The sequence below is a fragment of the Myotis lucifugus genome, unplaced genomic scaffold, assembly GCF_000147115.1.
Source record: "Myotis lucifugus unplaced genomic scaffold, Myoluc2.0 scaffold_129, whole genome shotgun sequence".
Classification (NCBI taxonomy): Eukaryota; Metazoa; Chordata; class Mammalia; order Chiroptera; family Vespertilionidae; genus Myotis; species Myotis lucifugus.
In genome coordinates, this window is record NW_005871177.1 from 3,028,065 (window position 1) to 3,044,308 (window position 16,244).

Here is a 16,244-nt window from a genome sequence, read left to right on the forward strand (position 1 = left end):
CAGCCTTTGCAGAATGAGGACTTAATGACTCTAAAGGGCTAGATCAATGCAAAGATGCAGACATATCTGGGTTTCTGGACAGAGGCTAATTTTCTCATTTCAAAATCTTCCGTTTTCTCAATTCAAAATGAAAACAGTTTTAATGTCTTTACTTTTAAAAATCAAAGTAAAAGAAGTGAAAACTCATAAAATAGAAAAAGCATCAAAAGGAGAATCTTAAGATCACAAGTCTCCAAATGGCCAAATTCGTAGCCAGGTGACCATCATTGAAACTGCCAATCTCAGTTTTCCCACCCACATCTGAGGATGAATGACTCCTCCGCCTCCTTCCCAGGATAACACTGAGAATTAATACTTGATAAATCAGTCCATGTGAAGCACCGTATAAACACGTGTGTTTTAGCATTTATTGGAAAAGCTATTCCATTAACGAAGTACTCCAAACACATACAGAACCAAACAGTGCCTTAAATGATCATACACTTCCCACTAAACCGGCATTACTTTTTCCTTGCAGCAAAAACTGTACTGGACCCTCAGAAGGTATTCTGCCTTCTGATAAATATCCCCCATTAGGCAGGTTTGGTTCACACCCTAGCCCAGTCCTCTGTGGAACAGGAGAGCTTTGCTAAGGGTGGACCAGCCCCAAACAGAACCGTAGGGCGTTAGCAGGAACACAGGTAGATCTTATCGTTAATTAAATTATACTCCATTGCAAGTTCAGGTTCCAGTGACATTTTCTTCTGTACTCATTGAAATATAAACACTGCACTTATCTTGTCACTGAAACTTTTGAGTTGTTCTCTTCACATTCACATACACCTGTGATTTCCGGCAGACCCCTCGCTGTAAGATTTTGAGAATCTTACCCATCAGAACCATTCCTTCCCCTACCCTTACATTTGGCACCTGTCTCGCTGAAGGAGCCGGAGGGGTTTCCAACCAGAAAGCAATTATTGCTACCTGAGGCCCAACGTCCGCGAGGCCGGCCTGGTTCTCACAGTCCCCAGGAAAGCCAGGTTCTCCCAGGGAGAGGCTATTATGAAAGTCCGCGGAAAAGTCACTGCACGCCCAGTGAGACTTGGTGGCGTTTGTGTTCAGGGAGGTGCACAACGGTGTCTACCTCTCTCTAAAAATGGCCTGGGTGGGTGCTGGAAGCAATGTTAAAAAAAACAAAACAAAACCAGGTCATGAATGATTGCAGTATCTTTCCGTGAGCAGGGTTAAAACTGTTAGACATCGCCAAAACGGGTGGGAAATACAAAGACTGCCACCACCCTGAATTTACAGCGTGGCTTATACTTTCTCAGGCATCCTTGCCTGGTCTGCCTTGAGCCCTCTGAACACTGGCTCTGCATCCGAATCACTGGAACACCATCAGATGCTGACTGCGCCCTTCCTCGGAGGAATTCAGAAGTCCTGAGGGTGGAGTCCAGGTACTGACTTTTTTGTTTTTCAATTCCTCTAGGCCAGTGGTCGGCAAACTGAGGCCCCTTGAGTGTGGCTCTTCCACAAAATACCACATGCGAGCGCGCATGTACAGTGCGATTGAAACTTCGTGGCCACACTCCAGGGGCCAAAGAGCCACATGTGGCTCGCGAGCCGCAGTTTGCCAACCACTGCTCTAGGCCAGGTGTCCTCAAACTACGGCCCGCGGGCCACATGCGGCCCGCCGAAAACATTTATCCGGCCCACCGGGTGTTTTTGCCGCCGCTGCCTGTCCTGCTTAGCAGCGGACTCGTCCCGGGCCCGCAGTGCGCCTGTGTGGAATGTCTGAGGGACAGTGAACTGGCCCCCTGTTTAAAAAGTTTGAGGACCTGTGCTCTAGGCGATGCTCACTGACAGACAGGGCTGCAAACCACTGTGTCGTACCTGCATCTCACATCAGCTTTGTGAAAAGGGCTCAGAGCGCGTGGGCAACTTACTCCAGGTCACTCAGGAGATAATTCCAAGTCAAAAGTCAGAAGTCAAAGTCCCTGACATCTTCCCAATATAACTTGGCTCCCTTGTAACTGCTGGAACCGACTGCCACGGGGCAGTTGTGATTGGCGGAGAGGGGTGAGTTAGAGTAGAGTGGCTGCCTTCCATGACTCCTGGCTCTCCTGAAATCTAGTCTGTTCGTATTAGCGGCTGACAGTCTCCCTTTCAATGGGCAGCCACAGGGCGGCAGGGCCAGGTAGGGCTGTGGCAGCATATTCTGCCTCGAGGTACACAGCACCGTGAGCAGTGACTTGCTGGGAGTCAAGGCCAGCTGGTGCCAGCATGAATGAGCAGCATGGCTGGCGCTCCGACTAACTGCACTGCCTCCTCTCACCCGCAGCCTTGCTGGGACAAGGGGACCTAATCAGGGCGGTGCTTCCTCGGGGCGGGGCCTTCTGGGACTGCGCTGGAAGAGCCCCCCTAACCACAACCAGACGCCAGTACCCTGCTTAGAGCCTGTGACTTCCACAAGATCCCAGCCCGAGGGCCCGCACATCTGTACATGAGGGACAGATGGCTCCTTAACACTGACGGACGTGCTCGCACGAAGGCACGTGAGGAGCAGATGACAATCCCTCACTACTAACTGGCTCTTCCGGGCAAACAGTAGGAACCCATTAAATGGCACGGACTCCATACCTTCCCAGGAACATCCCCTGTTATCAAATTCCAAGAAGCCAAAGTGACACAGAGCCTGGGACTCTGAGGACAGGGCGGGCGTGCAACATAAACCAGAGAAGTGGAATCTGCACACACACACCCTCCCTTCCTTTTCACTTGGGACTCACTGCTCTACATTCAGACGCCGGATCATCGCTTTGCTCAGGAATCCGAACGCTAATGAAACAATCACTTTTTTATTTATAAAAGAAGTCAAGTCTGATGATTTGGAAAAGATCTAAGCGTTGAAAATGAGGACACTTAGGGGAATATATCCTGGGGGGTCCACACTGAAATGAAATGCAAGAACAGGCAGAGTGTTACCCCGAGCTCTACTTTCCTGCACTTAGTGACTTCATATTTCAAGGCGTATCCCCATTTTTTTTTTGCCCCTAACGGGTCCTGTCCTGGGACCACCAGGTTGGCAGCTGGTGCCATGGTGGGTCCTGGCCCAGAGGTCTCTCCCTACAGCGACATCAGGAGCTGGCACACCTTTGAGTCTCCCTGCCCAGGGACACCTCCAAAGACTACAGCCTCAGGGTCCTGGTGGTGTGCTTCAGCCTCTTACAAACAGGAGGCCAGGCTGAGCTACACTAACCACTGCTCTTTCCCAAGCCACCAATCATGTCCCCTCCCCTTCACTCTCCAAGCCTGTACTGGGCAGGATTTTCCAGGTAAGAAGACAGCCACTGTAAAGCTGACAAGGTCGGGAGAAGGTGAGTGCCCACGATGTTACAGGCACTGGGTCAGAAACCGCTAGATACATTAGGCCCCATTTATAGGTGAGCAAACAGACTCAGAGGGGATGAGCAGCTCACCCAGCCTCACACAGCTGGCTAGTAAGTATTGGGAACTAGAATTTAAACCCAGATTTACCTATAACCTTCCCCTAAATATGACCAGGACTTTAACAATTTCTTTTCTTTCTTTCTTTTTTTTTATTGTGGTAAAATATATGTAACTTAAACTTTCCCACTGTAACCATTGTTAAGTGTTCACATCAGTGACAGTAAGTGCATTTACTTGGTTGTGCAAATATCACCACCATCATCTCCAGAACCTTTCTCATCATTGCAAACTGAAACTCTGCCCCCGCTAAACAACAACTCCCCACTCCACCTTCTCCCAGTCCCTGGCAACCCCATGCTACTTTCTCTCTCTCATGACCTATCTCAGGCACCTCATGTAAGTGGAATCATGTCAATGGACTTTTAAAGAGCAAAAACACAGGGAGTCACAGTGTAGTTTTACGCTTTCTCCTTCTTTGAATGCTTTCAGTATTTCAGACAGATTCTGAAAGATCAAAGCTCTCCATACCACATCCATGGGCCACACTACTTTGTGGCTTTTTAAATTTTACTTTAAAGAATAATTCTGAGAGGACCTCCCATTTGGAATTACTGCTGTGACTAAAGGGCTATTTCTTGAACCAGGTACAATATTGGGTTTCGGGAATACAGATTCCCATATAAAAACCTCTGCCTTTACAGCCATTCTTTTAAAGGGACAATGGCAATTCTCACTTGCAAAGCAAGATGGAAGAAGAGATATATCAGCTAAATTGGGAGTAGGACTGAAGCATCCTGTAGCCAAATGCATCTCCCCAGTTACTTTAGCCTAGTATATATTCTTTATCATTGGGCTAGAATTTCATTAATACCTAGTTAGTGTTGATTCCCAATAACTGTGTTTTGAATGTCCATGTATGGATTGCTTTAATATGTACACACCGTATGTTTCTAAATGCATCAGAATGAGACACAAATTTTGTACCCAAGAGAGTTATTGATAATTAGAAGAACTAAAACATGTGGATAAATAAGTTAGCACATGGTGAAGGATAATAGGATGAATTAAAGAGGCATATGTAAGTCTTTATAGGAGTTTGGAGAAAGATGAGATTATTTTCAACCTGGAGATTTGATAAAACTTTGTAGGAAATAGTAGATCTTGAAGAAAGGCAGTCTGTTGAGAGAAAGAGAGAGAGTACAGGAATTCTAGCTTATAAAACATAGATCTGAAGGCATGGAGAATATGGAAGTGAATTAGAAAAAAACAGGAAGGATTATGGAAGATCTGGAAAGCATGGCCATGTACTCTAGGCTTTATTTACTGGGCCATATGGTGCCACTAAATGTTCATGCACCATAATCAGTACTGTGATTCTTCTGGATAAACAGGAAGGCATTATGAGGAAAGAATCAGAGATAAGAAACATAAGGCAGAAGAGCAGGCCTCCGCTTCAGTCTAGATGGATAGCCTTACAGCCTGAAAAAGGCTGACAACCCTCCAGAGTTTCCAGGCCACAGCAACGGAAGAGGGAGGCTGGGGGAAGCTGGTAGACATCCTGAGTTGAGGATCTGGAGCTGAGAGTCTGGGGAGGTAAGACAATTTGCAGGAAAGACTACTGGAGAGGAGAGAGCTACATGGAGAGAGAACCTTGGAGAGATGCACATGGTCCCTCTGGAGTACTCAGAACAGTACTGATCATACATGTGAGTAAAGAAACTACTACAGACCAAGGTGGGGTGGAGGTGGAGGGGAGGACCATCCCAAAGGATTAAAGGCTAGGAACAGTGCCGTTCACACCAGCCAGACTAGAAAAATTTATGATTCGTAGCATATTGGGTAGAGAACTTGGAAAGCCTAACTTTAGAAATAGGAAATAATGATCCAGACCTGCCTAGTACATAAAAGAAGGCAAGACTCAAGAGGATCAAATTGTTTGGAAGTCTCTTAACTGCATTGCAGAACAAAGCTCAATTTTTTTTAGAAGAATATAAAACTACCCAGCACCCAAAAAGACGAAATTGACCATGTTTGGTATCTTGGTAATCAAAGATTTCTAGGCATGCAAAGAAGCAGAAAAACATGATCCTGAGTGAAAAAAAATGCATGAATTGAAACCAATCCAGAACAAATACAGATATTAGAATCAGCAGACAAGGATACCAATGTAGCTATATATCCCTGTATTTGGTATACCCCAAAAGATAATTGGGACTTAGAAGATAATAAAAAAGATCCAAAATGGACTTTTAGATATTAAAAACTATATCTAAGATTAAAAAGACAACTGGATGGGATTAATGGCTGATTAAACATTACAGAAGAAAAGATTAGTGAGCTGTGTTTCAAAATAAAACACAGAGAGAAGCAAACATTTTAAAAGAAGAAGAAACAGAAGCAGAAGAGCACATTAATGAGCCCCAGGACAACTGCAGGTGGCCCACTATGTGAGAAAGTGGAGTCCCTGAAGGAGAGGAGAAAGGGGACAGAAAAATATCTGAAAAAAGTAAGGGCTTAACATTTTCCAAATTTGATGAAAACTATGAAATCACAAATGAAGACGCTCAATGAAGTCCAAGTACCAGAACTATGAAGAAAACTAAATCAAGACCCTTTATAATCAAATTGCTTAAACACAGTAATAAAGAGAAAAAAAGACAAAAATGGTGAAACAAAGATAAGGTTGATATTAACTTTCTTAGCAGGAATAATAAAAGTGAGAAGACAGTGGATCTTTAAAATACTTTAAGATACAGAGAACAGATTAGTGGTTGCTAAAGATAGCTACAAACTATCGGTTCCAAAATAAATAAATTCTGGGGATGTAATGTACAGTATGGTAACTTAAGCTAAAAATACTGTACTGTATTTGTAAAAGTTGCTAAGAGAATAAATCTTAAAATTTCTTATCACAAGAAAAATTCTGTAACTATGTGGATGACGGACGTTAAACTTATTGTGGCAATCATTTCGCAATATACACATTATCAAATCATGCTGTACACATAAAAATAATGCAATGTTATATGTAAATTAAATCTCAAGAACTACGAAAAAAAAATAAATAAAACATGGAAAGAAAAAAACCCTGTTAACCTAGGGTTCTGTATTCAGTGAAAATATATTTCAAAAACAAAGGTGAAACATACAACAGGTAAAATAATTTACCAACAAATAACCTACTCTATAAGCAATGTTAATTGAAGTTCTTTATCGGAAAAAAAATGATACCAGAGGAAAATAGAGGTCTCCAGAAAGGAATGGAGAATTCCAGAAATAGGAACAACATGGGTAAGATATTTTTCTTATTATTTAAATCTCTTTAAAATAAATTTAAACACCTATACAAAAATAGTAACTGTATTATGGGGTTTATAACATATGTAAAAGTGAAATATGTGACAATAATAGCATAAAGTCTGCAGAGGGAATGAAAGTTCACTACTGTAAGATTAACAGACTATATGTGAAGTTGTGGACTATCATTTGAAGGAAAATAATCTAAGGTAAAGATAAATACTATAAATCCCAAGACTACCCCTAAAATAAAAAGTTTTATTGCTAATAAGCCAAAAAAGGAGATAAAATGGAAAAAATAATCTTAAGAAGAAAAAGAAGAGAAAAAGAACAGACGACAGGAATAAAAAGCAAATAGTGAAATGACAGTTTTACACCTCACTTTATCAACAATCAATTAAATATTAATTATATAAATACTTCAGTTAAAAGGTAGAACTTTTTACAGTGATTTAAAAAGAAGTAAGACCCAACTGCTTGTTATCTACAAGCAATTAACTTCAAATATAAAGACACAAATATAGTAAAAGTGAAATAATGGAAAAAGATACACCATTGCAATACTAGTTAAAAAACCCTTGATTGGTATATTTTATTAGTTGAAGTAGATTTCAAAGTAAAAGTACCAGAAATAAGAAAGATTATTTCAAAATGATAAAGGGGTCAATTCATCAAGAGGACATAAAAATTCTAAACATCTATATAACAGATAAAAAAAACTTCAAAATACACAAAGGAAAAACTAATAGAACCACAAGGATAAATAGAAAAAGCCACAATAACATTTGGAGATGTCAATAGCCTTTTTCAATAATTGATAGAACAATTATAGAAAAAATCAGTAAGGACACAGTATTTGCATAGTACTATCAACCAAATTGACATTTGCACAATACGCAGTCCAAGAACAGCAGGATACATCTTCTTTTCAAGGGCGCATGGAACTTTTACAAAGATAGGCCAAATTATGGGACATCAAACAATTATCAATAAGTTCAAAAGTCTTAAGACATTCAAGGTATATTATATTCACTGACCACAATAAAATTAAATTAGAAATCAGTAACAGAACAATCTCTGAAGAATCCTCAAATATTTAGAAACTAAATGACATACTTTGAATAACTACAGGTCAAAGAAGAAATCAAGAGAGAACTTAGAATGCATTTTGAACTAAGGTGAAAATGAAACTATAACATATCAAAATGTGTGGAATGTAGGTACAGCAGTAGTTAGGGGGAATTGTATACCATTAATTGTGCTCATTAGAAAAGAAGAAAGATTTCAAATCAATGGCCTTAGCTTCTACCTTAAAATCTATAAAAATGGGAGCAAATTAAATCCAAAGTAAGCCAAAAAAAAAAGAAGTGATAAAAATCAATGTAGAAATCAATAGAGAAAAATCAATAAAATCAAAGGCTAGTTCTTTAAGCAAAAAAATAAAATGAGACACTTCTAGCCAGATGAAGGAAATAAAGAGAGAGAGCACAAATAATCAATATCAGGAATGAGAGAGATAACATCATTACAGATTGTACAGATATTAAAGAGATAAAAGAAGATTATATATAGTTTTATGCCAATAAATTTGACAACTGAGGTGAAACAGACATATCCTCTAAAGGAGAGAAACTCAAGAAAAATATATAATCTAAGTAGACTTATAGGTAAATACAGGTACACATATGTACATAGATTTAGTACATGTAAGTCTATATGTACTAAAGGAATTTTACTTGTGCTTAACCTCACAAAGAAAACCTGGGTCCCAGATGACTTACGTGATGAACTCTAGCAAACATTTAAGAAAGTAATAATACAATTTAATACAAATTTTTCCAGGACATTGAAGAGGAGAGGGTACTTTGTAAATCACTCATGAGACTGGGGTTATATTCAACCAAAATCAGCCAAGGAAATGAGAAGAAAACAATATAATAACACTCCTGCTGAATACAGATCCAAAAATGTAAGCAAAAGAGAATCCAATAATCTAAGAGTTGTACATCACAATAAAGTGAGGTTTATTTCCAGCAATGCAAGGCTGCTTTAACACAGAAAACTGATCAATGCGAGTCACCATATTTACAAACTAAAAATGAAAACCATATGATCATCTCAATCAATGCAGGAAAAGCATTTGACAAAACCCAACATCCATTGTGATAATAATGCTCAGCAAAATAGGGATAGAAGGCAACGTCCTCACTTGAGTAAGGGCATCTGTGAAAAACCCATAGCTAGATCATACTTAATGGCAACAAGCAGAATGTTTTTCTTCTAAGATATAGAACATGATAATGATGCCCACTCTCACCATGTCTATTCAACTCTGTCCTAAGGCTTTAGCCAGTGTAATCAGGCAAGACAAGAAAAAGGTCCCTATATTAGAAAGGAAGTAAACTGTTCTTGTTATTATTATTATTATTATTATTTTTTGCTTGTGACCGTGTTAGGTTTTCTTTGATACAAAACCAACGACTTAAAATTAAAAACGTCTGCTTTTTAAAGACACTGCTAAGATAATAAAAAGATAAGACTCAACTTGGCAGTAATACTGGCAAAACATGTATCCTATAAAGGACGTGAATATTGAGTATATTGAGAATTCTCAAAACTCAATAATAAGGGAACAACCCAAGTAAGAAATTGGCAAAAGATTTAATAGACACTTCATCAAAGAAGATATACGGATATCAAATAAGCACATGAAAAGGTGCTTAGCATCTTTAGTTGTATGAAAATTAGTGACGCACACCACTATACACCTATTAGAATGGTTAAGATTAGAAATACTGATTATACCAAGCGTTTTTGAGGATGTAGAGGAACTCCTATATTGCTGGACTATAAAATGGTATCATCACCTTAGAAAATAGTTTGCCAATTTCTTAGAGAGTTAAATATACACTTAACATATGATTCAGCCATTCCACTCCTAAATGTCTAGCCAAGAGAAACAAAAGCATACCAATACTTGTACATGAATGTTCATAGCAGCATTTTTTGTTAATAGTCAAAAACTGGAAACCACCAAATGCATATGAACAGGAGAAACGATAAATTGCAGTGCACATATCCATTCAAACAACTGCTACGCAGAGATGAAAAGGAATGAACTACCAATAGAAATGAACTACTGGTATTGAATTTTGAAATAATTATGTTGAGTGAAAGCAGCCTGACCAAAAATAAAAAAATCCAAAAATAAAAAAATAAAAGGCACATGCTATATGACTGTATTTACATAAAAGAAAATGAAAACTTACAGTGACAGCAAGTGGGTGGGGAGGTGGGGAGGGGAAGGGATTTCAAAAGGAAAATGAGGAAGTGTTTAGAGGTGATGGATATGTTTGTTATTTTGATTGTGGTGATGGTTTCAGAGGTACAGACATGTTAAAACTTACCAAATTTTACAAATTTGGAATGTGAAGCTTATTGTATATTAGTATTAATTATGCTTCAATAAATCTGTTAAGTAGAAACAACCATTGAAAGGCTACTTGCAATGTCCTAAAAAAGCGGTAGGAATGGGAAAACATGGCTGTGAGAACACAAAAGTCTCCAACTCACAAGATTTGGGTGCGAGGGCAAGAAAAGGTAGGAGTCAGGTATAACCAAGATTTGGAGACTGGCTGACAGGAAGGCAGGTGGCACCCTTAACAGCAACAGGGTGACCAAAGGAAGAGCAGGTAAATTCAAGTTCTGAACACGCTGGATGCTGGCAGACCCATCTCATTCCAAGGGGCAGCTTAAAACCTGGGACTAGAAGTGAGAGGCAAGACACAGAGCCTCTGGAATCCCACACTTTCAACTTGACATTCCTCCCGCATTCCCCTTGGGTGGATACCTTTCCTTCTGTGCTACAATCTGCGTCTCTGAGGGGAGAAAACCCAAGTCTGGAAGAGTTCCATTCAGCTACATGTGACCTTGAGGGAATTTCCAGGATCACGAAGAGAGGCAAAGTCTACCAGGTCCTCATCTCACAGAGTTTCAAAAGTGCATTCAGCCAAGTGGAGCTTTTGTAGCCTCATATAAAAAGGCTGTGTGTGTTGGCACCAAGTGAATACAGTGATGTATGAACACTGGGAGGGCAAAGGCAAGGTGCACCACAGGCTCTAAGAAACTGGAAATGTAAGGCCGATGAAGTCATTTCTGTTTGCTGCCCCACTCCCAGCTACACCAGTCCTGCCAGAATGGCACGGCTCCTGAGAATGGCAGTGCGCTTCTTCACTCCGGAGCCAAAGGAAACATCTGTGAGTCTGGCGGGGTTTCAGGTAAGCGTGCTGCTCAGAGGGCTCCAACTACAGAGAGAACTGTTTTTCTCCTTCCTTATTTTATTTTAAATGTCAAACTTTTCACACTACAGTGACACCCTAAAATGATTCTCTTACTTCCGTTGCTTCAGTTGAAACAATATTTTTTCATGCTCCATAGAGTGCCCAGCAGCTGATTCAAACCAGGAATGCAATGGGGCCCTCTCTTCCAAAGCATGAAAACAAAAGTAAGGGGAAAGAACGGAGAATCGCTGGTGGGAAAAATACCCCCTTCTCTTGAATGTTCTGTATTCACTCACCCAATCAATGTTTATTACAGTTTTAAGGCACTGTGTGAAGTTCTACGAGGTTCTGTAAGTTATAGCAATGGACTACAATAGCCCAATTGCAAGAAGTTTTAAGTTCAAGACCAGTACATACACAACTTCAGTATGACACAGAAAGAATCTGCAGGGTGAAGCGGGGGCATGATGCCATGGGAATTTCGGTAGAGTGGAATTTAATGGAGTGTCCCAGAAGGAGCCTTATGAATGAAATGGCATTTGCACTAGGCTTTTAAAGGCCAGGATAGAAACAATCAGAATTGGGAAAAAGAAATAATCCTCTAGGTATAGGAAGTGGGCAGGACTCAGAGCATGGGAGCCAAGATCCAAGAAGTGTCCAGGGAATCCTATGTAATAAAAGCCTAATATGCTAAGTGTCTGACCATTTGTTTGACCTTTCGACCAGTCACTATGATGCACACTGACCACCAGGGGGTAAACGCTCCAACCGGTAGGTTAGCTTGCGCTGGGATCCGGCCTATCGAGACTGGGCGAGATGGGCCAGACATGCCCTGGAGCCCACCCGCGGTCCCTCCCCGGCCCTGATTATGCACTAGTGGGGTCCCTTGGCCTGGTCTGCACTCTCTCACAATCCAGGACCCCTTGGGGGATGTCCGCAGGCCAGGCCGAGGGACCCCACCGGTGCACGATCCCGTGCACCGGGCCTCTAGTAATTCAATATAATTCAACAAACATTATGAAGCCTCTGTTGGTTACCACATACTGTGCTAAGTGGTAGACATACAGAGATGTCACCGGTAACTCTTACCCCAGAGGAGTATAGATTTTTGAAGTGAAACATAATTTTAGTGCAATAATCATAAATATTTAGAATAGAGATATACTCAGAATGCTGTAGGAACCCCAGAGGCAAGGCATCATAATAGTTAGGAACACAGACTCTAAAAACCAACTATTTAGGTTAGAATTCCATGTCTGCCATTCATTTGGATGTATTTGTTATCTAAGTTTCAGTTTTCTTGGCTATAAATGGGTGCAATAAATAGTATTTGCCACATAGATTTGTTGTGAGGGTATGTTATAACAAGATATTGTGTATAAAATTATTAGGACATGACACATAGCAATTATCCCATATAAATATTAGTTGTTGTTGTTATTGTTGATACTACTGAGAACTGATCCTGCTTTAGCTGAAAGGCCACTTTGTCAGGAATGCAGGCTGCACACCGAGCTGTTGCTGGGGGCAAAGTTAGGCTGTAATGGCTCCCCTAACCTCTGTGACCTTCAGTTGTCTCATCTAGAGGAAAGTGGGAAAAACCAGCCTACTATGTGCCAGCCACTTTTCTGAGTGCTGTGTATAAGTGATGTCATTCAATCTGTAAAACAACGCTACTCATTTTGCAGATGAGGAAACTGAGGCACGGTGGTGTCAGGTGACACAAAGGAAGCAGGTGGGAGAGGCTGGTCAGAGACCTAGGCACTTTGTCTCCCAGGGCTGTTTTGGAACACGCAGTAGTGTTTAAGCTGTATTGTATCTGGTAGGCGAAGGGGAAACAGAGGCTCAGCATGGCGTGGGGATGAACCTAAACCACGAAAGCACACACCTAAACACCACACCTCACATTCGCATGGAGTTTTACAATTTATAAAACGCTTTTAACTTATTTGGCCCACTTTCCCCCCTTTCTGGCCCCAAATTATAGGCTAAAAAACACAGGCTCGTCTGAGAAACACCTCAGCCCTGGGTGTTTGAGGTGCTGACTGAGAAGACTGGGGGGAAAGTTTCTTGTTTTGAAACAGTGCTGAGGGCTAAGGGTGGGTCCAGCCTTCCCCAAATATCTAACAAGCTTTCCTAGCTGAAGGCTTGATTTTCAGCATGCGCAGTGGGGCCTCGAATAATGTCCTTGCTTTATAACATTGATGAGATGCCCTGGGAACTTAACTCTTGTTTATAAATCAATTAGCCTATGGAGAAATTGGTTTTGTTATACATTATTTTGCCTACAGTCACAGAACCTACCGACTACATTAAGTGAGGCCTTACTGTACTTAGTAGAACACTATACAAGTTGAACAACTCAGATGTTCCTTCCCCCTAGATGTACATTGCTGTTGTTCTTAACCTTTATTGGGTCGGAGAGCTTTCAGGGGAAAAAAAAAGAATATGATAGACTTCTTTCCCAAGCCCCCGGCCCTGGCCCTACCCCTCATGGCCTTGATGTGCCCCACCCCAGTAGATCTGAACACCCTGTGGACAAGGGCCACACCTTTTGTCTTTGTATCCCTGGTACATTGCACACTGCCTAGCACATATGACTCTCAAAACATGTCCTAAGAATGAATGGAAGCCTCTCTGTTTCTCAGCAGCAACTCTGTAAAAATGGGTAAGCAGCAGTTACTTCATTCATTCAATCCGCAGCGAATTTTGAATGTCTGTTGCCCTGCCAGGCACTGAGCTAGGCACAGGAAGTTCAGAGATACAAAAGGCCAAATTTTTTAATAGGCAATTTAAGCTGCTCACATGAAAGATACCTATGAAAATAAGTGTTATAAGTTCTAAAAGATTTTCAAAGTGTGCCTGGAGCTTTGATTTTTACAGTACAGTATTTTGTGCCTATTTTTATTTGAATCAATGCCAGCAGAGTAAATGGGCGACTCAGTTGTCTTTTGAACTCCATATACAGTATTAAGGCTTAGAGTTAAGGTCATAAAGAACTCACATGGTGTAGGTAAAAGAAGGAGAAGCATTATAAAAATTACTTCGAAGGATGTATTAGATTTTAAGGCCAGATCAGCAATTTTCCCAGGTATTCTCAGCCTTGCTCAAAATATCACTTAATCTTTGTCTTAGGTTCCCCTTCTATAAAGTGGGGGCGATTCCTAGGGGTGTGGGGGAAGTGGCCGGAGGGCAAGGGAGGATGTGATATGGCTTAACAGTTTTCTCACTTTGAAGTGTTCTAAAAATACAGTGTTTTCACTGCAAACATGTGATGGAATATGTGTCAACACAGCATTTTGTGTTGCTAGGGCGATCCAACCAATAGTTTTACATATCCTCATGCAGCCCTTCAGCTAATGCAGGGGAGAGAAAGCCACAGAGAGGCGGGCCCCTCGCTTATCTTCTTAGCGTCCTCAGCATGGCATCCTGAAGATATGTGGCAGGCCCTCCAACTACTGATTGGTCTACACGCAACAATCACACCCTGCCATTTGACACAGGCTCGTCCTGTCTCCTCTTAAACTGTCACAATTTCATTTGCCTTGGAATTTAATCTGTGGTGTAAAAGCCTGACATGTCCCACTTAAACACCGTGCTCCTAAGTACAGATTAGAGTACAATTAGGTAGAGAGGAAAACCCAAAAGACCTGATTTAAAAAAAAAAATGTGTCTTTAATTTATTCATTACCTTTTCTTAAGTCTTTTTTCTTCCTTCAAAGAGATTAGAGCAAAGCCTTGGCTCCTGGAAGCACTGCCCTATGCAGGGACATGGGCTTAGTGGAGGGGCCCATCACTTTCCCACCCCTCCAGTGGGACACAGGCCATGTTGGACTTGCAAAACAGCTCAGACCCGCCACCATCTGGCAGCTGTATGGTGGCCTGCGTAAAATGAACTGGTGGTCGCAATCCAGTTCCCATTAGACAGATGTCCACTTCACAAAGAGAGCATCACACTCAGCAGCCTACTTGGCAAAGAGGAGACAGGACTGGGCATGGGAACTGCATGGACTTGTTCTGCACAACCAGGTTGCTTACTCAGTCGGACTGAGGCGAGCGGAAGGGATGAGGGCAGGCAGTATGTCAGCAGCTCCTGGAGGAGAACGCTATGTTTGCTGATCCATCGGACTCCTTACAAAACACCTCAAAGCACTTCACAGACACTGTCTCATTTATCCTACCACAAAGCCATGTTTTTCCAAAGTAGGTTTTGGCTCACAGAGCCACACAGTGGCTGTCTTCTAAGATCACCCAGGATACTGACTTCAATCAGGGACTGACAGAGCTGCCAAGGGCCCTGGTACTCCCCCATCAGCTTCCATCACAATAATGGGAAAGCATTTGGGCAGGGAAGGCCAGGAAAGGTTCCCTTTAACCTTCCTGGGCTACTTGGCATTCTTACCCTAAATGAACAAGTTATTGTTGAGTCCTAAACAGAAGGGGGAAGAACAATGGTCCAAATGCCTTATCTACCTGGACAGCTCATTAGCATCCTAGAGTTAAAAACAACGGAAGCACTATTTACTGTTTTGCCACCGAGGTATTTGATTCAATGTAGACAGCGAAACTAAGAGGGTCTGTTTCCTCCTTCCTTAACGGAAGTGCGAAAGGAGGGTATGTCTCCTGAGCAGCAGTAGAGTGTACAAATTAAGCAATGTTTTTCATTTTCTTCACTCATGCAAACATTTTGGTTCACATCCTCTCTTTAATAACCTACCATTCTTTCTATAAAATTCACACACATAAACACCCAACTAAACAAACACCAACCAACCTGACTTAGAGAATCTTTAAGAAGCAACATAGAAAGTGAAAAGTAAAAACTCGACTTCTTTATTAGATTTCATTAACTATATGTTAAAAAAAAATTACTCAGAGTTGGTATCAATTATTACAATATTTCTTTACTAAACAGACTAAGTGCCATGTAAGGGCTGCCTTCATAATATAATTTTTTTTTAGAGAGAGGGATGTTCATGTGTACAAAAGCTGATGTTAATGTGCCAATTTCCTTTTCACACTTGTGACTCCTTTAATGATACTGTGTCCAAAATGAGTGACCCCCACATAGGCTTCTGAAACCCGAGGTGATTCTGGGTAGGTGCAGGGGAAGGTTAGGAGCTAGCCTCTGTGTGGAAATGATCTTCATGAGGATGGTTAGAGTTCAGGAGGCAGAGAGAGTCCTGCTGTGGAAGTCAGTACACTTCACTCCCTTCATGGTCACAGAATGCTGCTCTA

At 41.3% G+C, this 16,244-nt stretch overlaps 1 protein-coding gene across 1 annotated transcript in view; it reads right to left on the reverse strand.

The window, feature by feature from the left end:
• LOC102438527 (CUGBP Elav-like family member 2) overlaps positions 1-16,244 on the reverse strand; it is a 306,666-nt gene that overhangs the window by 133,812 nt on the left and 156,610 nt on the right.